Source organism: Lipotes vexillifer, unplaced genomic scaffold (assembly GCF_000442215.2).
Source record: "Lipotes vexillifer unplaced genomic scaffold, Lipotes_vexillifer_v1.1 scaffold1165, whole genome shotgun sequence".
In the NCBI taxonomy this organism is placed as follows: Eukaryota; Metazoa; Chordata; class Mammalia; order Artiodactyla; family Lipotidae; genus Lipotes; species Lipotes vexillifer.
The window spans coordinates 148,631-174,567 of NW_006771639.1; positions in this window are offsets into that span (position 1 = coordinate 148,631).

Consider the following 25,937-nt stretch of genomic DNA (forward strand, 5'->3'; position numbering starts at 1 on the left):
TCTTTAATCGTTCTGTTTCTGTCTCTTGTAAGGAATCTTACCATGGTAAGGAAAAAGGAAAAACTGATATTGTGATACAGTATAAGTTTATTGTCCAAGATTAGCCATTTCAGCAAATAACCATTATGCTTATTATCTAAGAATATCATTTCAATAAAGTATATTCTCTAAACATATTAGATAGAGGGTTAAAAAAACTATCTGTATTCTCTTCTCTGGTCTTTTAATCTAATGAATTGGAACAAACTATTAGAAGGTTTTCCAGAAATATGTTTTTTCAGTAAAAACTCACTTGTGCTACTCCTTGATATTACAACATGGGAGATGAGGCTTTACCTGTCTTAGTAATATATGGCATTCTGTGTATTTCAGTGAGACCCCAACTGGCCATCTCTCCAGGCCTGGTGGGTGGAAATCTATCCCAATATAGGGAGGAGCAGGGGGAGTCTGGCTTATTGAAGAATGCTAAAAAAAATTAAGTACTTAAAATGAAGCATATTTTAAAAGGGTACACATCACTTCTTATACGTTATTATTCCATACTCCAGAAAACAAAATAGGGGATCCAAGTCAGTGATAAAATTATTTTTATAATTCATTTCAGAGTTAAAAATAACAAATTTAGATGATAACTATGGAAGCTTACTTTCTATTTGTAACACTTTATGAGTATGTTTGGTACGATGCTATTAAACTGAAAAGAATATTAGATCTGGAGTCAGATGTATCAGCCTTCTAGTCCATGCTACACTGCCTAAATTTGGGTAAAATATTTAAACCTCTCTGTACTCCAGTTTCTCTACATATACAATTAATGTTTTTGTATGTATCTTATCATATTTGTATCAGCCTCCGTATATTTACAATTAATGATGCATGTGTGTTTTTTTCACATTAGATAGTAAGCTCCCTGAGAGTGAAGGTTATGTCTGATTTGTCCTTTTCTTCCCCACAGAGCACAGCATAGCTTTTAACACCGCTGATATTTCACAAATAGTACAGAATAGTAGAGAACTGAAATTTTTACTTTGGAATTATAATTCCCCAAAATGTGAATCAGAAAAGAGCTATGAATTCCAAAAAGTTTGTGAAACACTGAGTCAAGCAATTGAGAGTTTCTTTTCTGCAGAAGTTATCTGAGCCTTAACTTTGCAAACGAACATTATGGTTATCCGAGAGCAAGCTACAGTCAGTGGTAGAATCCCTCTTAACCAAAGGATCGACACTGGTAGTTTCTTTGTTAAATGAAAAAGTCCTTCAAACACATTTATTTTCTAATGCTTCTCTTCATATGTGGCTGTGGCCTCTACTGGCTATGCTCAGTGAGTAGAGTTTCCAATATCTCCCCCCTTTTTTTTCAAAAATCAAGCTTTTTACACATCACCCATAATTACTAGATTCAATTTCTTTAAGGTAAAATAGTATAAAGACGTTGGAAAAAAATCTGAGTACCGATGCCTAAGCTTTAATTTTTTAACTGTTTACATTTTGTAGTTCATTCCTCATTGGATAGTAATGTTTTTAGACTCAAGGGTTATACCAAAGTAACTGATTTTCATTTTTACTGAAATAGCTCTTATCACATCACTGACTTGTATAGTACTTCACTACATTATGTAATTATAACAGCGCACACCATGGGCATCAACAGGCATGAGGACTAACAAAACTGTCTCTGGGTGAGCGTTAACTCACTTGGAGGGCGCTGTGATGGGCGGGCTGCTGAGGGCCCCCTGTCCTGGGGTCACTATTCAGCCAGCTGGGACACCAAGACATATGTTTAGAGAACAGAGGGCATCCCTACAAGAGGAGAGTTAACTAAGTGAGGGTCACTTACATAAAGGTCCGTGTGTGCCACCCATTCCATGAAAGACATTGCAGAGGACCTTGATTTGAAAGGCCATAAAGTCTCTTTCAAATCTAAGATCATTAAGAACATTCTGTGAAGTTTTTTGTTTGTTTGTTTCCTCATCATATGTCCTGTTTTCTCAAGAAGACTACAGGGCCTGTTAGGGTAGAAAATATGTGTTCCACTTATTTGTATCCCATGGACTAAATACTGCAATGTTGTATGAAGAAAAAGTATTTACAAGCATATATTTAAACATAAATTAATGCATTACAGCATGAGTGATGTAGACAAAAATGTCTTTAAAATAAGATGATCCCAGCCACAGTATTTTCTCAGTGTCTGAGCCATCCAAAGGCTGTTCTCAGTTATCCCAAATTCACTTTGCTTTCTACCAATTAGCACGAAATGGAATGGCTTGGAAAAGTTTAAGGCACTGTCCCATTTATAATTAAATGTAAGCTGACCATTAGGATTTGTTAAAAGTGCTGCTTGTGATTTCATTTGAAGCACTGATCTGTCATCCAAAAGCATTTAGGCAGAAATGAATGATTTCTTGATAAAATGTCCACCTGAGTTCAAAATAAATTTGCAACCAATGAGGCATTTACAAAGCTATGGCAGAAAATATGCTATCTAATTAGAACCTAAATAATATTCAGGAATCTAGTGATGACTTTTCTTGCCACTCCTGCCTAAGAATTGTAGATCTTCTGTTTCAAATGGTGGTAGTAAGCAATAAAAAGTTGCCCCGGATGTGGCAGCATACAAATTCCTCATTTCTAAATCCACGAGAGAATATACTGAGAGCACCTGACTACAATTGCTGTCATAAAAAATGAGAGCTGAATAACTTTACTGCTCCAATTATACTTTTCCCAGTCAACTCACACACCCGCTTTGTTCTTCTGCCTCTTCATTGTCAGATTTCCACAAGGGGCAAAAACAAAGTTGTTTTTCAAACACAAAGTTGTTTTTTTTTTCAAAAACAAAGTTGTCTATTGCAGGGAGCACTCATCTGATTATTCTTATGAGTAACATTTATGATTAACACCATTTTGTCCACCAAACAAATTAAGAATGTTACGAATCCCAATGCAGTAGAAACACAGTGGGACCTTGTTCCAGGCAACTGGGATTCACAACTTAGAATTTTCACCTGGTTTAAAAAAACAATTTCACTTTTTTGAGAACTGAATTGTGAACCATACCAAGAGTCTCAGTAAAGAGCATCGCATGCAATATTTTATTTATTTGAAAACTAATTCTTGATTGCTTACTGAAATTGTCACTTCCAGTGGGGTTTTTTCCCCCAAAGAATTCTAAAATTGCAAAAGTTCTAAAATTGCAAAAGACACAAATTAATGAAAGAAAAAACATCTTACAAAGTTTTTTTGCTTTAGAAAATCTCATTGAGTACCTCAAAAGTTTAATATTCCATTGCTAGTACTCAAAACCAAGTTCATCTTTCAGGTGAACTACAACAGAAAATTTTCTTCTACATTTATGAGTCATTTGAAACTTTGCTGTATTTCCCAAATGCCTAGTTCTGCAGTCATTACCTAAGAAACTCTTCCCTATGAGTTAGGGAGAGATTGAAGATAGCTCTAAGCTCACTCATGTTTACAAACCAAATGCAACCATAACTGGCTGTTTTTTTAAGCAAACAAAGAACAGTGACATTGGGCCGAATATTCTTCACTCTCAAACAACAAACAAACCTTCAAAAATTGTCACTGCTACCGTTACACAACAGACACCACAAATTCTACATCACGGGTGACTAAGTTAATTTGGAAATCATAGAGTATCCATGGAAAGTTACAAAATGGATGCAGGTAACAAGAAAAATAAATAAATTCCACTGATATTCAAGTTGTGTTGGAAAGCAAAGATCTCTGCAACGATCTACTGTTTTTCAAACTTTCATCAATAAGAAAGCAGGGTTCATGGGATTCCAGAAAGCCTCTCTGTCCCCAAACCTCCCTCCAGGGTAGAACTGGCACCAGTTAGAAGCAGGTAACTGCCAGGCAGCACATACCAAATACCAATGACTCCTTAAAACTGAAAGCAAATGTAAATGCCTATTCTCCCACCACAAGCCAGCCACAGATACTTGTTTCTGTCTTCAGTAAATTCTCATCTCATTAGAGATGCCTGAAAAAATGAAGTCTGGAAGGAGGAATGAAGGGATGTGTCTACATCGCTCATTACCTTTGGTTTCAGGCAATCTGTAATCTTTGTAAATTGCTAACAACCAAAGAGGTGTTTATAAATATCAGTAGAAATAAGCTAAACAAAACCAGAGCCAAGGTTTGCACTTCTACTACTCCCCACTGTTTGGACTGGGAATTAATAAAGTTCACAGATTAACTAACTACTGACAAACAGGAACCAGACTCACCTTCCACATGCCAAATGCTTGCCAACAAATGAAGTTCTCCTCTTTATAGACAGAAACAAACACAGCTTTGTGGCAGCATCTGACCTCTTTCCTCTTGGTATTGCATGTGCAAAAGTAAATACCCAAGTAATACTGTGAGTTATAAGCAATCTTTCGGGGAAAACTTTACTTAAGAAAGATTAGAAGACGATAAAAAATTTCCTTTAAATTTTAACATAAAATCCAAGATGAAAATTAAAAGTAGTTTATGATGGGTTTCACAGGAGGGGTCTAGATTATATAACTTTTCAAAACGTGCAGATATATCACTAAGCAGTCATCTGTAGTTTTCAAAATACTATTTTAAAGTATATGTTCTATTATCGCAAAGAACTTGGAACCTTCCGATATTTAAAACTAAATCCAAAATACTGTTCCTAGGGCAGAAAATAGGAAACAGCATGAATGAACTTTTCTAGTCTCATTGGCCTTTCCACTGGGTAGCAGTAAAACGGAGGGAATGCTGAACTATCTTGTTAAACACACATGCGTTCTAATCCGGGTGCCACCACAGGTAGGTGATTCAACATCTCAGGTTTTCTGTTTTCTTAAAAATTTTACATATTCAACAGCTGTTTATTGAATGTTTACTCAGTGCCAGGTTTGCTATTACAGGATGAAAATACCTTGATAAATAAGACAGGTAAGGTCAATGATTTCACTGAGATTATATTCTAGAGGAAAAGACAGATATTTGAACAAGTAATTGCAATCTTGAAGAGATGCTGAAAGGGGAAGGATGGGCACTGTGGGAGCAGACAGCAGGGAACCTAGTCTGAAGGGTTAGGAGTCACTATCCAAGGAATTGACACAGAAGCTAAAAATCTAAGGGATACGTGGGAGAAAGCTGAGGAAATTACAGGAAGAAGCATTCTAGGCAAAGGAAAACAAGAGCCGGCAAAACAGTGGAGGATCATGGTGCGCTCAGGGAACTGATAAGCTTTGGTGCAGCTGGACTGGAGAGAGAAGAGTGAGGACAGGGCAAGAGTGAGGCCGAAGCCCAGGCAAGGGTCAGATCTAGGAGAGACCCAGGAACACTGCGCCAGGAAAGTGGACTTTATTCTAAGGACAAGGGAAAGCCATCCAAGGGTTTAAGGAGCAGAGACACATTATATTCGTATTTTTAAAGCAAAGTCTAGGGAAGAACAGAGCCTGTATTAGAGGAGGCAAAAGGAGATCCCAGGAATGTTAGTTAGGGGACTGCTGATTATCCAGGAGAATGATGGATCAATCTGTGGTAGAGGGTCAGGAAAGAAATGGACAAATCTGTAAAAGATTTAGGAAAAAGAATGGTTAAAATTTACAACCATATATATAGATAGATAGTTAGAGAGAGAGAGAGAGAGAGAGAGAGAGAGAGAGAGAGAGAGAGGGGGGATAAGGAAAGCAAGAGAGAAAGAAGTTCTCTAGCTATAAAATAAGGATATTCATCCCTGCCATGTATGGTCGTGTGAATAAAAATGTAAATGTGACAACATATATTACATTACACATCTCTTAACACTGCCTAGTGCATAACAGAAACTCAAAAAAATGAAAACGGCCGATTTTAGAGTCAAATGAAATTTCATGCTTCTCACAAGTGATGCGAGTTGAATTTTTTTTCTGGGTCAAATCTCTTATCTCCGAACTCTTCCATTGTGAGCCAAGACTGCGGCCCACCAATGCAAATGGAAATGAATGTGGTGTGACAGAGCACTGTCACTACATGGAAAGAGCCTACAGTGGGTCCTCCAGACCATGAACGGTCTGCCTTTACACGTTGGCAGCCAATAAAAGAGTGCTACTTCAGACTATATCTCAATCAGTTTGGTGAGATTTGTCACTTGAATTTATGAAGACAATCAAGGCCATGGGTTTGCGTTCTTTTCCAGTGAGTCCATTTTTACTGCTGTGGGTTAAACCTTCATGGTGAAACCCTTTGGGATTGAATAAAGTCTTGAGACACTGCACAGTCTGCACCCACAGTGGCCAAGACAAAGTTCTTGGGCAGGCTGTAGAACTGCGGTTGACCCACGCACAAGGTACCTGCAGGTGGAGTTGGCCACGTGCTGACCGCCTTGGAGGACAGGGCACAGGAGAACCATCCCAGGACAGAAAGAGCCTGTCCTATTTCTTTCACTAGAGACACAGACTGTCACTACCACCAGAGAGGAGGGTGGCCTTTCTATATTACAGGTTAACATGCGTACATTTACACTCCGTATTTATCAGGATGCAGTTCTAATAAAAGAACAGGAATCGAACAGGCATTTTCTAAATTTGTAAGACCTGCATATTATTATGCAAAATTATTATTTTCTCCCTGAATATACTATTGTGCCATTACAATGGAGTCACATCTTACTCAGCAATTAAATCAGTGGGAAAAAAATTACATAGAGAAAAAAGTTACTCTTGAACATTCCTTAAATCACCCACAAAGAAAGGTGTACGTGGTTTTATACATACTTTATGGTCTTGCAAGAAGTCTCACAGGGTCAGCTTTTCATCCAGGATTGAAACAAATTGCTGTTTCTTCAGTGGAGAAACCAAATGAGACACCAGGCCTGAGTTTAGTGACTATTTTGCAAAAATACATTTTTTTTTCTGCTTTCTGCTTTTTTAAAAACAAATTTATACAACTTTTAAAGGTTACTTTCTATTTATAGCTATTACAAAATATTGGCTACATTCCTCATGCTGTACAATACATCCTTGAGCCTATCTTACATCCAATAATTTGTACACCCCACTCCCCCATCCCATATAGCCCTACCCACCCACCAGTAAGCACTAGTTTGTTCTCCACATCTGTGAGTCTGCCTTATTTTTTTTTCCAAGTACATGTTCGTTGAGTAAGTTAAAGCCATATAACTCCACTGCATACAAAAGTTCTTTTTTATCTATTTTCAAAATTGACACTCAGATAAAGTCCCACTCTAATTACTGAAAGAAGCTTTCAAGAATAATTTGAATAAATGCATTATCTAATTTAACTAGTAAATTAGCTAACCCTTTGTGCCATGTCATTTGAAACAGTAAAAAGGCATTGGCCAAATTATTCATGTTCTCAATGAACTAGAATGTTAAATGTGCCGAAAACAGGGGGGAAAAAAACAAATTTTAAGATTTCCCTCTTCTTTTCTCATTCATACATGTACGTAAATCCAAACTGATCCCAATGTCACCTCACTCTAAACTTTCATCGATTCTCATTGAATTTTAGAACTGGAAGACAAGTCCAAGATGGTCTGCCATGACAGATGCCTTCTCTTTGCCCCCTCCGGATACACTCTCTGCCTTCTCCACCCTGCTTTAGGCCTGTGTGGGGCGACTCCTATGGACCACATCAACAGTCCCCCTTACCCTCTGTCTTCCTGTTGGGATCAACGAAAGAGAAGCCCTGGCAGGAGGTGGATGGAAGGAAGGAGAATGAGAGCAGTGAACTTATTCCCCCAGCTCCCCCCTCTTAAGTTTGCCCCAGATACAAGTCACAGCTTCTTCAAGGTATCCTCCTCTGCAAGGCTCCACTCAGGTTCCAGAGATTCCCCCTCCTCTCATCTTTTTGGACCTAGGGTGATAACAGCTCATCTAATACTACCCAACTCCCATAACTTGATAAACAAACACTCCTAAAATATTCTCATTTCAGTGTGCTCTTCGCTTTCTGTTTGATCTGTAAATGATACAATTTAACTTTACACATGAAAACACTGAACCTGAGAAAAGTTATGTGGCAAGTTCAAGGTAACACAACTACTTAGTGGGAATAAACCAGAACATTCCGTTGCTAGTAACATAAGCTTCTCTAAAACAAATTAAACAGACAAAAAGATGAAGATGTTCTTTGGACCGCATAGCTAGAAGTTCAATGGAACTGAGTTGGAGCACTGGATGCAGGAGTCTGACCTTTGTCATCAGGAGTGTATCTCTTTTCTCCATCCCTCTGCTTTCCTCCAGGTTGACCTCATTCTCAGGCAGGCTGTCCCCACAGGATAGAAAATACAACTACTAGAAGCTATAAGATTACTCCCCCCAGTAGTTCTAGCAAAGTTCCAAAGTTGAATATAGTTAAGCTAGCACTACTCACAAACTCACCATCAATGGATCATAGTGAATTCTGATTGGTCAGATCAAGACAGCTGGCCATCCATGGAATAAGATAATAGGGTCAGCCCCACCCCCAAAGCATACACTCAGGTGGGGAATAGATAATTTCTAAAAGAAAAAGAGTGAGAGAGTGAGACAGAGAGACAGAGAGAGGGAGAGAGAAAAATGTTCCCCAGAAGTAGGGGTGAAAGGAATGTAGAACCAACAGATATCTGGTATACCAAAGCAAGAACAGAATCAGTTATTCTGAGCCCTATCCGATTTATGTTTCACTATGACACATACATAAACCAAATAACCTGACCTAAACTGAATCTTATTCCACAGAATCTAAAGAAAATAATCAAACTGTAAATACCAATGACCAACATCAGTCTGGCAGTTACAAGTTAACAGAGAATCTTCACATACATTATCTCATTTAATTCAGTTATTCCAGATTCAGAATTCCAAATTCCTTGCCTATAGCATTTTTCAAGGTCAGACAAATGTCTGTGAACTTTGAGAATCCAAAGATTATTTCTAAATGCTTCAATTGTGTTCACATGTTGTTAAGAAACTACAGCGTAAACATTTGAGAAACGGTTGTCAGTTTTATTGTGCTAAGAATTGCTGTGGAAATTCAGCCAGAGACCCATCAAGATATATTTCTGGGCCAAAGTCCAAAGTTCCTGGATTGGTCATGTCTTCTTTTCTGCAATCTGCATTTTACCCAGGACCCAGGGGTCACTTCTAACACTAAAAATACACCTTCCCCAACCCCTGTGAAAACCACTGACCGAGGCTTTTACCATAATATTGCAGAAGAGCATGGATATGTGTGCTCACTTACGCAGAAATGCATGGTTAGTATAAAACCCTGGATTCTGAGGGTTCCCCAAACTTTGCAACTGAGACTCACTTCATGTGATGTTTTCAAATGTGTTTTTCTAAAAAGTGATGGCAACCATTGATCAAACCCAGTCGGCAGACTTAAAGTCAGTAATCCCCAGAACAGAGTTTATTTCGTGCTGCTAGTTAGAAAAACTGAAGTTGATACATCTGTCAAAACTCAAAAATATTTTCAGTGCACTTGACATGAGAGTTAGGTGGAAATACCTGCTGTCTGGAGGAAACGCCTGAGAGAACTGGCGAGAGATGGGATATGAAGATGGTAAAGGAGGAGTGAGTGAGTGAAAGGTGACTCTAAAATCTTGAGCCTCTATCTGTGTATTCACTCAACAACGCTTACAGGGCCCTTTTCTCTTCCACCAACTACAAAATAGTAGGAAAGAAAGCAGCCCAAGTCAGCCTGCTTTTCTAAACCAGTTACTGAGCAGTATAAGAAGGAACCATCATAGGGGATGCAATTTCATTCTGCAAAGAGTTGGGAGGCACCCCTTAGTCTATAAACTATAACTAAGGGGATTATCTAAAAGTAAATTCAAAAGTACCTGATCAAAATCTTTGAAGCACTTTTGGAGTCTAAGTAGAAATGAAATGCAGGTCTGGTAACCAACATTCAGTCACAGATGAGTCAGGTCCAGAACCAATTTAGACAAAGATCAGCATATCGTATCTGGTCAATCTGGAGTCTCTCCATTTTCTAAATAAATGACTGTGTAGTATCATTTAAGACCCACAATTCAGTTTTCATCTCAGTCTGTCATATGAACTTTGACATGTTAACATGTCAACATGCTACAGGATGTCAACATGAAAAAGGATGCAAACAAGTAGATTTACCAGAGGTTTAGAAGCAAAGTAAGAGCTACTGTTATGGAAGGAAAAATATTGCCTTGCCTAACCTCTGACATGATGTCCAACAGGTTAAGGCAAAGTTAAGGAACAGATCACACCTCAAGATTTAACTTCTGAGTCTCTTGTTTTGAGCTTTACATCCTGAACATGGACTTCCACAATATTATAGTTCACCATCACCACTTCAGGAAAGAACACAGGAAGAAAAAAAGTTGTCAGGAGAGTTGATTTTATACAACCCTTCCATCACAATATGGTTAATATTTAGTTTCTAGCAATCAGATAATGTACACATGATACATGTGTCAAGTAAGTATTGATATAATACACTAAATCCTTTACATGCATGCATAGATGCACACATAAGACTACATGTTCTAATGTTATCATAAAGCATGTCAACATGCAAAAAAGTCCTATCCCTAAAATGTTGTATAATTTAAAGATATAATTATATTGTACCTAAGAGAATGACAGCCAGCCATACAATGGGTATTCAACAAATACTGTAACAACAACAGAAAAAAAATCTATCAATACAACCAATTTTCTGCGAATAAAAGAATCTAAAGGGCCAATTCACATTACCACTGTGTTTCTGTTTTCTTCCCTAAATTGCTCTTCCTCCAATAAAGTATAAATAATTTGCATTCCAAAAGCATGAAGTGGAAGAAAGTTTGTCACTCTTGTAACCTAAGTGTGCAAGATTATCACAGGTGCAGGCAATTAATGAGCAGATTGCCCTACGCCCAGAGTCCTTGGGGGCCCGTCAAATAACAGTAGAGAGAGTTGAGATCTCAGCTCAGTTACAAATAGAATTAAGCAGAGAAAACGTATGCACCCTGTTCTCATTTTCTCCATTTTCTTTTGAAATTGAGAACACACATAGGAGTTACTTTGAAGTTAGAGCTGCTTGAATACGATATTATTGATTTCCATAACATGTTTTTTGCTCTGCAATGCGGATGTGCATTTTTCAAACATATTAAGCGAGGCTTTGATCTAATTTGTTCCACCAGAACACTCTATAGAGGCTGAAAACCATTTCTATATAAGGGTTTGCTATGCTGAGGGGAAGATTGCTCTAGCTTGTAAGAGGTTGGAAATATCCCATCTGAAAGCTCTTTTCAGTCCTCCTCAGCCTAAACATTTTACTGAGAGGAGTCAAAGGTCACCAACTGTCAAAACAAAACCAAAATTACACAGTGCTCCTGCAACGAAGCTAAGCAGAGGGGAAACTCAGAGTTCACCAACTGGACTCCTTAATGCAGCATGTAACAAACAGTAAAAATGCCCTTAAAAAGTCACAGGTATATTCTTCTAAATCCTACTGATTTTTACAAGTTGTCCAATAAATTTAAAAGACTAGCCTCTTAGGTATCAATGTAGAGACTAAATTGAACTATTTGAGAAGGGGGAGTCGGGGGCCAGTCCATACTTTGAACTGTCAAAGCAACCAGCCTGTAAACTCCAAAGCACCAGATGGTTTCATAAACCGGAAGGTTCATAAATCTTCCCTTAAAGTTTCCAATTTCAAAAAGAGGCTGTTTTCTTTGTGGGATTGGGGAGCGGGGAAAATTTTTGCCGTTGGGTATCTGACTCACGAAACCCTAATAGCCTTCTAAGTTTTCTTGCTCTACATGCTGGAGACAAGCAGAACAGAGGCAAAGAGGACAAGCTCAGAGCACAGTGTCATCTGGCAGCCACCTCACTGGGGAGAGAAGACCTGAGCTTCTATTTCTCAGCCCTGACTGTCTCACCACGGCCATCACAGCTTAAGGAAGTTCCAAGACTTTAAACATTCTGGGGCTGAGTTAATCGACTCATTCTTCAGTCAGAAACTTTACAAGTAATTCTGATTTTCAATTACAACCCCAAATCTCCAGCTTTTAAATCATATTCGGCAGTGGCCAGAAAAAAAGAGGGAGTGTTGGGGGAATGACTTCTCTGAGGTCTACTTTAACTTTTAACGGAGTCAACTCTATTCCCAAGCTTTTAATGGATGGCTGTGTTTGAGCTCCCCGTTTTCCACTGCCCACCAAGTGGGCAATGAAGCAGACAGCCAAGAAGAGTACAGAAAATTGGAGGGATAAAAGCCTGTGTGCACACCTGGTATGTTGAGCATCTCTGTGCCAACTTGGTCAGGATGGGATTCGACCAGGCAAGAGTCTGCAAAAAAGTGAGAGGTTTTGATTTTGCTACGAAAATTAGTGAATCAGAAAAGGGAAAGTATTCTAGGCAGATCCATCTATCTTACATAGCTTGGCCACTGAAATACGTAGACATCACATATTTCAGGCCCTCACATTCCTCTCCTGTTCTGTCTGACCCTTCATTGCATATTAGCATAACTTCCTCCCCATAGATTTCTTCCTTCCCCGTATAAACGTAAGAAACCCTCATCTCCCTGTTTATCACAATGTTCTTGGGAGGACCAAATACAAGACATAATGGATGTAAAACTGTTTTGTAAACTATGAAGCTTTGTAATAATTTCAATTATGATTATTAATTCATATACTGAAATATACAAAAGATACAGTGGAAAGGAAAACATGAGAAATGCTAAATGTTTATGACTGCTTACCTTAAAAAAAATTAGGTTCAAGATCATTTAATAATTACATTCAAGTATATTAGGGATTATTAGACTAAGGAGCTTTCAAACTCTGTGGAAAACGGGAAAAAAAATGTGGAATGGCTTCAAGCTTCAAGGTCTACATAAAAAGAAATTCCAGCAGTCTGGGTTGTTGAGTCCTGGGATGGATGAATCATTAAAGGAGACTGTGGTTTGATTTCCTCGGAATTATATAAGGAGCAGAATGATCACCATCTGATGTGGTTCATACTTTGTAACCAAGCAAAAGGAGTGAGGAGATTAGGTCACCCCGATCATGTTTTCCAGCTCCAAAACGGTCAAAGTATTAATTTTTTAAAAGACCTCATGCAAAGTCCCTATAACTTTAATACAAACATCCACATTTTAAAAAGTAAAATCTCCTACAGATTGGAAAATCCATTTAAAATTCCAGCTATGATGCTAACAAATAATTAAAATATTTTTAAAATAAAACATGCACTACACAATAAATGAAAACTTTAACAGCAGCCATTTCAGATGAAACTTCTAAGACACTCCAAGAGGTTCAAAATTGTATCACAGAGGTGGTAATAGAAACACAAGACCAAGTTTCTCTGTTTTTGTTTGCAGCCCCATAAAACCTTTATGATCTGAAGTGTCCAGGAAAAAAAATATTTTGGTCATATCAAAAATGTTCATCCTTTCAGTGACTGGTCATCATAAACACTGTCACTGACCTTCCAAACAAAAGTTAATGGCATCCTTGTTACAAGGTCTTTCATCTACACTTTTGTATATCTGTATGTATATGTTGATGTGCATGTATGTGTATTTTACTATTTTTAATATTTTTAATATTCATTCTAAGAAAACGAAGGGGGAAAGTTAAAATTCTCCTCTGATATCAACATTTTGTGGTATGGCATTTTCACTTCTTTCATCCAGACTTTATTCTGAAAAGAAGAGAATTAAGGTAACAAGATAAGAAGTCTAAATGTTTGATCTTCGCACACTAGAAGGTGGGATCCTGACTTTTGGTTGCATGCCAACAGCTTTAGGTTGTGGTATGTGTTGGAGAGGGGCATATGTATACATGCATAAGAGTGCCACCGGTGCTCTAGTAGCCTGAAAAATTTCATGCACCACCGATCTAGTCCTGACAGGAGGAGTCCAGCTTGAAAAACAAAACCCCTCCCTCTGTGTCACTTCAGCCTTCTTGAACTCCTCAAAAACACAAGTGATAGAGGGAGAGGCTTTTACTCCACACAAGCTGTTTCAAATGATAAGGGACTTTGGCACCTCTGGAGACCAAGTACCCAGTCATACCAATGACCAGCTTTATGGAGCCTGGCCTGTTAACTGGTCCTGAAAGCGATGGAACCTACAAAGATACTAGAAAGACAAAAAAGAGTTGAAACTGAGGCAGGTGGCTGAGGGGTTTTTCATCCACTGATAACTACTTACATATTAACCCTTTTGCTTAAATGGTGTTTAGCCATTGAAAATCTTCTCCATTCTGCCTCTCTCAGAAGATACTGCAAAGAACAAGTTCTTTTTTTCCCCCTAGGTAGAAACCAACACAAATCTATCAAATGTCACAAATAGTGACTAGTAGGAAGAGTAAAAGTATTTTTGAGGTGTAACTGATAAAACTGTAATTATTTAAAGTGTATAACATGATAATTTGATATATGTATATATTGTAAAAGAATTCCCCTTTCTATTGAGTTAAGTAACATATTCATCACCTCACATATTTACCTTTTATATTTTGAAGAGAACACATTTAAGTTCCATTCTCTTAGACAATTTCAATTACATAGCACAATCTTATCAATTATAGCCACCATGTTATACATTAGATCCTCAGACCTTATTAATCTTACAAGTGAAAAATGTGTAACCTTTTACAAACCTCTCCCTATTTCTCCCACCCTCCTGCCCTTGGCAATCACTTTTCTATTTTCTGTTTCTGAGTTCAACTCTTTTTTTTTTTTTTGAATTCCAGATAACTGAGATCATACAGTATTTGTCTTTCTCTGTCTGACTTATTTCACTTAGCATAATGCCTTCCAGTTTCATCCATATTGCCACAAATGGCAGGATTTCTTTTTTTAATTGCTAATATAATATATATATATATATATCACATTTTTTTTAATCTGTTCTTCTGTTGACAGACACTTAGGTTGTTTCTATACCTTGGCAATTGTGAATAATGCTGCAGTCAACATGGGGCTAAAGATATCTCTTTGAGATACTGATTTCATTTTCTTTGAATATATATCCAGAAGTGGGATTGCTGGATCATATTGTAGTTCTATTTTAAATTTCTTGATGAACCTCCACAGTGGTTTTCCACAGTAGCTGTACCAATATACAATCCCACCAACAGTGCACAAGAGCTCCCTTTTCTCCACAACCTCACCAACACTTGTTATTTCTTATTTTTTTGGTAACAGCCATTCCCTGATAATTAGTGATGTTGAGCATCTTGTCACATATCTCTTGGCCATCTGTATGTCTTCTTTGGGGGGAAAAAAAAATGTCTATTCAGTAAAGCTGCAGGATACTGTTTTGTATATTGTATCCCAATATACAAAATTCAGTTGTTGGTGCATATCCATATACCAACAACAGTCTATCAGAATGAGAAATAAAGAAAACAATCCCATTTACAATTGCATCAAAAAGAATAAAATATTCAGGAATAAATTTAAGCAAGGAGTTGGAAGATCTATATACTAAAAACTTTAAGACATTGATGAAAGAAATTTTTAAAAAGACACAAATAAAAGGAAATATATTTCATGCTTATGGATTGGAATAATTAATATTGTTAAAATATCCATACGACCCAAAGCTAGCTACAGATTCAATACAATCCCTATCAAAATTCCAAGGCATTTTTCACAGGAATAGAAAAAAAAAAAAAAAAAAAAACAATTCTAGAACTTGTATAGAACTACAAAAGACACCAAATAGCCAAAGTGATCTTGAGAAACAACAACAAAGCTGGAGGCATCACAGTTCCTGATTTCAAAATATATTACAAAGATACAGTAATCAAAACAGTACCGTAGTTATCATAAAAACAGACACATAGATCAACAGACCAGAATAGAGAGGCCAGAAATAAACACACATGTATGTATGGTCAATTAACTTACAACAAAGGAGCCAAGAATATCCAATGGGGAAAGGACAGTCTCTTCAATAAATGGTATTGGTAAAACTGGATAGTCATATGCAAAAGAATGAAGTTGTACCCCCATCTAATAGCATACACAAAAATCAACTCAAAATGGATTAAGGACTTGAACATAAGAGCTTAAACCATAAAACTCCTAGATGAAAAGATTGGGGGTAATCTCTTTGACAATGGTCTTTGCACTGAGGTTTGGGGTTTGACACCAAAAGCAAAGGCAACAAATGCAAAAATAAACAAGTGGGACTACATCAAACTTAAAAGCTTCTGCACAGCAAAAGAAACCATCAACAAAATGAAATGGCAACCTATAGAATGAGAGAAAATATTTGCAAACCACATATTCAATAAGGGCTTAATATCCAAAATATATAAGTGACTCATACAACTCTATAGCAAAAAAACAAAGAATCCATTTTTTTTAAATGAGCAAAGGAAGAGTAAGGGCTTTGATAAATCTGAAGATTAGACTGCAGATGATAGACAAAGCAAGCTTTTCCTTCCAGAGCAACAAAAGCCTGTGTCTTCCTGGCATTGCTTTCTTTCATCTCCATCCATCTGTTTGGCGACTGCAGTCCCCTGTGTACATCCTTCACTCAATAGCAATCACCCCACAGTGAGCTATAATATGGACCCCAGAATAGCCCCACTGGGCAAAAACTAATATTTATATACTTACTAATGAGGCATATAAAAAGCAAGGTAATTTCTAGAGTTTAACAATCCATTTTTCTCTACAGTCTATGTCAAAATTGAACCACCTAGTAAGGAAAAATGAACTAGAGAACCTCAATAATATATGGATAGAAGATCATTTTTAAATGGGAGCATTTATGGATTATCATTTGGGGAGGATTTATCATTACTATTGCAATTTTATTTCTTTTAATTCTCCAGTACATCAGGTTAATAATATATTATGAATATTAATACTAACATAGAGACACATGGTACTGAAATTATAGTGGATAGAGAAAGACAAAGACCGAATATGAGGCAGGAAGTGAAATTACGGAAAGTCAGCAATGGTATCAAAGTAAGGGGCAGTATTGCCTCGAGAGAAAGCAAAGTTCTCAAAGTTGCTTGAGACGCCAAGAGCAAGCCAGATGTGAGGAACCAGCTTAAGTTGTATACCGGAAACTGCACCAGAAGGAAAATTAAGTTCATAAAAATACAACAATGCTAAAAAGCCAAAATTTAGACAGTAAGAGTAGCTGAGTAGGGTATATGTAGATACTGAAATTCAGGAATAGAGGTAGATATGAACGCAAATATACTAATGAGTATCAGGAAAACCAAAGCACAAAAGGGTCTGAAAAGGAAATCCTCAAGAGGCTTGGAAGTCTGATCAAAAGAACAAGAGAATCAAATTGGAAAACAAAATACAAAGACTTGCACAAATGGTAGAACCAGAGGATGCTCAGGAGTGAAAGCTTGGGACTAGGTGGACCAGAGAATGGAAGACTCCAGCATCAAGATCAAAAACTCTGGGACAGGGCTCATGTCTGTGCACTTCTGGAAGCAAACCCAATTTTAATGCTTGGACACTATAGCACCTAAAAGTGAAAGTAGGCAGGGATTATATCTTGCTGTGACACTGAGTCAAAGATAATACTGCTTATTTTTCTCATTAAACTATAAAGTTAACACATAGTTATCCAATGATGATCGAGGCCTTCAGTTTACAGTCTGGATGACTCATTGAGATCCTCTGTGGTAACATACCAGATACTTGGATACGTTATATGATCACCAAATAACATTTTAACAGAAAAAAATCATACAGTTATCCATCTACCAGAAAATGATCAATTACACTAGGACTTAGGATATTCCGCTATACTTAACTGCCTCCTATAAAATCTAATTTTGATAAGGCCCAAAGTACCATGTAGGAATTAAATGTATATTTATATTTATGCATAACACATGTACACATACACAGAACTATATGTACACAAACATGTCTATGTTATATGAGCTATTATTCCCCTGTGCTTGACACAATAAGCCCTTAGTATATTGAGAGGTATATTCCCAAATTTCTCCAACTTATTTCTTCTTTTTAAGGGCTACTTCTTTTGTTTTCATCACCTAATTTTAAATAACCATTTTATTCTTAGATACCATGCCCATTTACAATTGAATAAGAGCAGAGAAAACCTAGTAAGTGCTGATATCTTATCCTTAATTAAATGACCACTTCTGATAAATTGGAAAAACAATCATCTTCAGATCTTATTCAGGATGATAAAATCTCTCTCATTTATCAGTCCTTGTCAGGCTAAATTCTCGCTCACTTCAGTCTTAAATTCTGCTTACTTACAAAGGTCACTAGCTATATTATTCTTCTACTCTAAAGTCAGGTTCTACATATATATGTGTGTGTGTGTGTCTGTGTGTGTGTGTATAAATATATATATATTTTTTTCAGTGTCATGGGCAAAAAGTAAATCAAGTTTTATTAAAACTTGATGGCAGCATGAAAGTTAGAGCAGACCTGACTATGGCAGAATTTGTAGACATATTTTTTAAATTCCCTTCCCAGAAACATTTTTATAATGAGATATTGAAAATAAAATTATTTAAAACAATAAGAATATGAAAATACTTTAGCTTAAAAGGACATCTGCTTATCCTCTGATATCCTTTTTATAAAAAGGAAAATGAGTAAACATTTTTGAAAATACTACTGTGAATTATTTTTTAGCCAAATGCAGTAACACTACTTTATATAAAATAGATCATGGCTCATCTTATTACCACGGACTGTTTATATTTTTCAGTGTAGGATATCAAAAGATTTGTGTTTTGTTGAACTTCAAAGGAGGATTTACTATCATCCTCAAATTTACATGTACTTGAACCTTCTACTATACCTCTTCCTTCTGCTGAGAACAATTATGAGCTCTGGGAAAAGAAGAAAGAGAAAGAGAGAGAGGGAGATAGGAAGCAAGGAAGAAGGAGGGAGGGAAGGAGGGAGGAAGGGGGAAAGGGAGGAAGGAAGAAGGAGAAAGGAAAAAAAAGAAAAACAAGCGAAACCATACTTGAACGTGCTGAAGATGAACAACAAACGCAGCAGTAATATCAAGAAGAAGAAAATGACAATGATTTTTCTGTATCGTATGGCTTTTAACCTCAGAGAAGAGTGCAGTAATGTTCTACTGAGTGGCTAAAACTCTGTTAGAAGCCCCACAGTTACTGTGGGCAACTGTAGCCACTTGAAAGGGAGGGGAGACTCTCTTCTCCAGAGAAGAGGAGACCCCAATTTTATGTACAAATTCTGTGCAAATTTCTGGCTGACCTCTGTGTGTGTGGCAGACTCCACGCAGCACAGCTAAGGATTAAAGAACTGATCAAAGGTTTCAATTGCCACCCGAGAACTGGAGTTTGAGGTTTGAATCCTGTTAAATTACTCGCCAGCTAAAACAAACAAACAAAAAGCAATTCTCTTCAATAGATTATAACAAAATCCAAACACAATATGTCATTTACAATGACAAGAGTGCAATACAAAATTACTTGACATATGAGGAAACAGGAAAATGCCACTGATCATCTTTTCAAAAGACAATTAGCAGAGTTCAATCTTGAGATGACTGAGGTATCTGAGCAAACAAGAATTTTAAAACAATTCTTGTAACTATGATCAATGATATGAAAATAAGTATGTTCATAATAAGTGAAAAGGTAGGAATCACAGCAGAGAAACTGAAAACAACCAAACAAAAATTCCAGAAAATTACAATATCTAAATATTTTTTTAAAAAATCACAGAATGGAGATGACAAAATAAAGAGTCGGTGAACTTGAAGGTAGAATAATAGAAATTATCTAATCTGAAGAACAAGGAAAAACTAAAAGAAAAATAAACAGAGCCTCAGGTACCTATGGCGTAATTTTAAAAGGTCCAATTTACATTTAACTGGTGTCTCAGGAGAGAATATGGGGCAAAAGTACTTGAATAAATGACAACCAAAATGTTTTCAAATCAGTGAAAATAATAAGGATACAAGAATCTGAATGAAACACAAGCAGTACAAATTAAAAGACTATCATATCTAAGCACAGTATAGTCAAACTATTTTAAACCAAAAATAGAAAAATCCCTGAAAGCAGTAAGAAAAAAAAATGCATTAAATGCAGGGGAACAGTGACTAGTTAACAAATGACTTCTCATCTAAAAATACGAATGCCAGAAGACATTTGAATGACATATTCAAAGTGCTGAAGAGAAAAAAATATAAACTAAGAACTTCATATTAAGCAAGGCTATTCCTCAAAAATAAAGGCAGTAGAGAGACATTTTAGATTTTTTAAATGAGAGGATTTGTGATGAGCAAACCTGTAATATAAGAAATGCTAAAGAAAGTTTCTCAATCTAATGGAAAACAATACCAGAGGTAAAACTGGACCTCTAGGGAGCAAGTGAGAACACCAGAAATGGTAAGTTTCTAGATAAATATATAATAATATTTACTCTCTTGATTTCTATATAATACATATAACTATTTAAAGCAAAAAATGTAACACTGTTTTGAGTTATAAAATGTATGTACATATAACACATATGACAACTACTGCATAAAAGACGGAGAGGGAAGAAATGGACCTATATGGTTATAAGGTTTCTATATTTTATGTGGAATAAAACATTATTAATCTACCTAGTTGTAAAAAGTTATAGGTATATATTATAATCTCTAGAGCAACTACTAAAATATTAAGAGAACTCAAATATCTTAATGACTCATTTTCAAGAGAGTGACTATCACCTCAATCAAATCTAAGGTAGTGAATAAATTTAGTTCCAATAGAATAATCATTGGCATTGCACTTTATTTTAATTGAAGTATAATTGACTTACAATTATATTATAATTATATTACAATTGTATTAGTTTCAGGTATACAATATAATGATTCATTATTTTTACACATTACAAAATGATCACAACAAGTCTAGTTACCATCTCTCACCATACATACCTGGGGTTGCTGGCTGCAGGGTAGAGGGGGTCCCAGGACTGGCGCCACCCTGCTGGTGAGTGGGTAAAAGCCCTCAGCACGAACAGGCTAAAGAGAGGATTCCAAAATGGTGCCTCTGCCATCACCAGTGTCCTCACGGTAGAACAAGCTCCCCCAAACGGCTGCTGTCAGCATCTCCACACCCAGGAGGAGTCTCAATTGCCTCCTGCTTCTCCAGGAGGCTTCCAAGATCAGCAAGTGGGTCTGACCCAGGCTCCTTTCGTAAGATTTCCCCCATGCTGAGTCTCAGAGTATGTGAGATTGTCTGCATGCCCTTTGAGAGTGGAGTCTCTGTTTCCTACAGCCCTCTGGCTCTCCCATATGCAAGCCCTGCTGACCTTCAAAGCCATTCTGGGGCTTGTCTTGCCAGTGCATGACCGCTGAGCTGGGGAGATGAATGTGGGGCTCATACCCCTCATTCCTTGGGGAGGACCTCTGCAATTGTGCTTATCCTCCCACTTGTGGGTCACCTACCCAGGGCTGTAAGTCTTGACTATACCACTGTCTGTCCCTCCTACCCTTCTTGTTGCAGTTCCTTCTTTGTATCTTTAGTTGTAAAAAAAAAAAATTTTTTTTCCTGCTAGTCTTCAGGTCATTCTCATATATAGCTGCTCTATAAATAGTTGTAATTTTGGTGTTCCCCATGCGAGGAGGTGAGCTCAGGATCCTCCTACTCTGCCATCTTGGCCACCAAGAATTGGCATTACAATTCTTAATGAAATTTTGTTTACACTGTTTCTTTTCAATATATTGAGTGTGTGTTACAACTGTGTTATATGACAGAGCAGAAATTATAACATTTAGCTCAAAGGGATCTGTAAAGCACTGATTTACTCACAACAGTAATTAGATTCCTAATTTCAATTCAATTGTGAAAAGAATTTCCTATCACTAGTTCACATAAAGGCATGTAAAGGCAAACATTTATCATGGTATTGTTTATAGTGGGAGAGGGAGTAGATGTAATCTGGAAAAGCAGATAAGTCAAACATGGAAGCATTCAATGATGTATTATAAAAGAGTTAGAAACAACAGACTAGATGTACACATAGTAAGATGAATGTATCTTCTAAACATAACTGAGTAAATAAAAACCAAGACAAAGATCAGACTGAAATCTCTACGACCATATCTTTTAGGTAAATTAAAATGTGTGCTAACTCAACAACACTGCACATCTTACAGGAACACATACAAAGTAATTCATATAAACATGTCAGAATGGTTGTTTCTGGGGAAAGGAAAAGAAGGGAGTGCAGAAGAGGATAAAGAAAGATGGATGGATGGATAGGTAGATAGATGAAAAAATAAAGGGAGTAGCTATGCATTGAACAATAACGATGATGTATCATGAAATGAAGAGAATGAATAATCCACCTTTGTATCTAACTAAGGTCCATTCAAAAAAGGAAAGAAGAAAGAAAAGGAACTGCATTTTCTGAACATCACTTTTTTTTCTCTTCTTTATTTTTCTGTTCTGGATAGCTAGGATTCACTTTCACACTAGTTTTATAACTTAAACTGATTGACAAGTTTTATGAAAGACCCATCCAACTACTGTTACAGTAATTCTTAGCAATTAAAATTGAAAGCATTAGGCAGAATATTTGCAGTGGCCAGTGTAGATGTAAAGTCAGGTTTTCAACATCTACACATCCCTAAAACCAAATGAAAAGTAATTCACTGGGTTTTAAAAATTTGATTTGTACAGTGTACAAATGATCTAGGCCAGAAGTTGACAAACTACAGCTTGCATACCAACTCCAGCAGAGCAAGCTGTTTTTGTACAGCTCATGAGCTAAGAGTATTATTTACATTTTAATATCATTTTATAAGTACCTACATAACATCCTTGATATTGCCTCTTGGCTAGCAAAGTCAAAAACATTTACTCTCATGCTCTTTAAGAAAAAGTTTTCCAACCCCTGATCTAGTCTGGAAAGACCAAAAAAATATTTCTGATATTCTTTCCTTTTCATGACTTGTATCTCAGGTTATAAGAAAGAGTTATAGAAACAGTTTGGGGGGACAAAGGAAGAATCTTCATTGTCTGGCAACCCCTGAGTAGAATATGGGGAAATATGCTGCTGGTTGTATAAAAATATTAATTAGATGGTAGATATCTAAGATCCTTTGCAGAATAATTTATGGAATAAACATAATATCAGTACTAAAGTATAATGATTACTGCAGATTATGTTTTCCAAGATGGATATGACAGAATTTTCCATTCCACACACTTTTCTTACAATGACCTGTTGACACCCCTCCTACTGATAGACGGGGATCTAGTCTGTCCCCTTGAATTTGTGCATGCTGGTGACCATGAAGGAAGTGATGCTGCATAACTTCTCAGGCTTGGGATGGTAGCTCTTGGAACCCAGCCTCCATGCTGTAAAGAAGCCCAGACCACATGAAGAGCCCATGAGAAGGTGTTTTGCTGGACAGCCCCAGCTGAGGTCCCTGCAGACAGCCAACATTAATCACCAGATATCTGAGTGACGAAGCTTTTGAGAGGCCTGAACCCCAGCTACCACCTGCCTGCAACCTGCACGAAAGACCCTAAGCAAGAACCATCAGAAATAAGAAACTGTGTTGAAAGCCACCAAACTGGGGGCGGGGGGGGGGGGGTGCAACAATAGATAATGAGAGCGATTTATCTTTTATGAAAGACTCAAAGAATATTCTTAACATTATTCGATATATCATGAAATCAGTCCTGTGCAGAGAGGTCACTGTTCCAAATGAGTTACCTGACCTACCTTATTTCATGATGCCTTGGCTGAACTGGATATAACTGGAAGTTGCTGGCAAGAATCAGGAACTATCATAAACCATGACAAATCGCATTCTTTAAACTTGGTACTAAAGTAACTATTTTATCACAATCATATAGGTACAGCCTCAGTAAGCTAGTAAAGGAGTCAGCAGTGTAATTCAAAACTCCTTTTTCATAGTCAATGATTTATGCATAAGTCTATATAATTTCTTAACAATCACATACAATTTGATCCACAGAATAAGCATTTTTTCATCCTAAATCTTGGAGTTTGCTCTGAAATAACCCTTTCTAAAAAATTAGGCTTAAGATGTAAACTTGTAATTTGGGACTGTAATGAAAGTAAAACAGTTTTAATGTCATTTTCTATGAACTGTGCTACAATGTGTCAGTCAAAAGGGAGAATATATATAATAAAGTCTTTCATAACATTACAAAAAAAATTTTTTTTTGGTTTTATGTTTGGGATGATAAAGTTTCCTATGCTTGGGATGACACTGAAGTAAACGACAAGAAAAGACTTTTGAGGTTTTGAGGGTTTTTTTTGGACAAGGAAAAACCCATGACATTTTCACAAAGCCTTTGGTCTTAACCTTGGAAAGCTGGCTGCTTAGGATAAAGGCAGAGAAAATGAGCAAGAAAGCTCTAAAGGTGGGCTGCTATCATTAAATGCAAATATAGTCATTAAGGAATTGGCCAAACAGGAAGGTATATTCCATTTTTAATGACTTTTTTAAATACGCAAATATTCTGCAGGTGTGCGTTTATAATTTAATTAACCTTTGAAGGAAGCAGTGGTTAACTGTGGAAATGAGCCTGGGTGATAACATGCTATCTAGACCTAAGTTTTCACCTTTTATTTTACATATACGTTGTATAAAAATTTTAAATCCATCAAAAGCTGCCTTATTTCTACTTTCATACCCTTGACTTTTCTGCAGAGTCACTGAAAGCTCCAATGGCACCATTTTTATGGAATTTTTATTTTGAGTTGTATTGCTAGAAATACTTCATATGATGGCAATGCTACACATAATTTTTTAAAGATACATTTTTCTAAAAACTTTAAAACATTGATAAGGAATTAAAATACATTTTGCATATAATATATTTTTGTGGTACATGGTGAGATGATGACAATTATCTGAGTAATTCAGAACAGACACACATACACATCTATGGCCCGCCCCCTAAATACAGTGAGTAAAAGTGACTTACTGAATTTTTAAAGTTACAATATTCAAGTAACATTGATAAAATCTACTCATCATTGTGCAGGTTATAGGATTCTGACCAGAGCACTAAAAAAAACAGGTTTCACTCTTTTAATCATCATTGTTTAGGTCATCAAGGTATTTGAAAAGTAAAAATTATTAATGATTTCACTAACAGTTGCTTAGAGTCTACAAAGCCTACTGAACAATTTGATTGGCTGTTTTTAACTATCTAATTTGCTCATGTGCAAACAAAAATTTAAAAGCTTCTGAATGAAAATAAGATACAGATCTGGACAAGCAAATGCAACAAATTTAGTCAGCCCTCCGTATCTGGGGATGCAGAACCTGCAGATTTGGAGGGTCAATTATATTACAACACCATTTTATATAGGGACTTGAGCATCTGTGGATCTTGTATCCAATGGGGCCCTGGAACCAATGCCCCCTGGATAAACCAAGGGACAACTGTACTTGTTGAAACTGCTTGAAAAAATAACAGGAACAAACCTTCTGTCTTGATATTTGAGCTTAAAGTTCTCTTTAGATTGAATCATATGAATATTACTTCAGTTTTTAAACTTCATTTATGTAGACAGGAGTTTGGAAGACATAGTTATTTCACACTTATCTTCAAAAATGTTCTTAAATGATAAAATATGTGTTCCTATATACTTGATGTGACCTTAATGAGAAAGCTTTATATAAACCGAACTTGAAAACGTTCTCACAGTTTCGTAGCTGTTTCCAATATACACGTGTATGATTTTCTATTTATCCAAATGGACATTATCCCTATTTTCAGGTGCAGCTGAAAGTACTGTCTAGCTCTTATTCTGCAGTTATTAACAGAAACTTACGTTCATTTTCTTTATTTCCCTATGAAATGAATGCCCTGGAAGAAATACCCTATCTCTCATCTATTAAGTTAATTTATAAGGTCTGAGTACAAAATGGCCTGTAAAAGAGAGAACATTCAAATGCCACATCACCTCTAAAGGTAA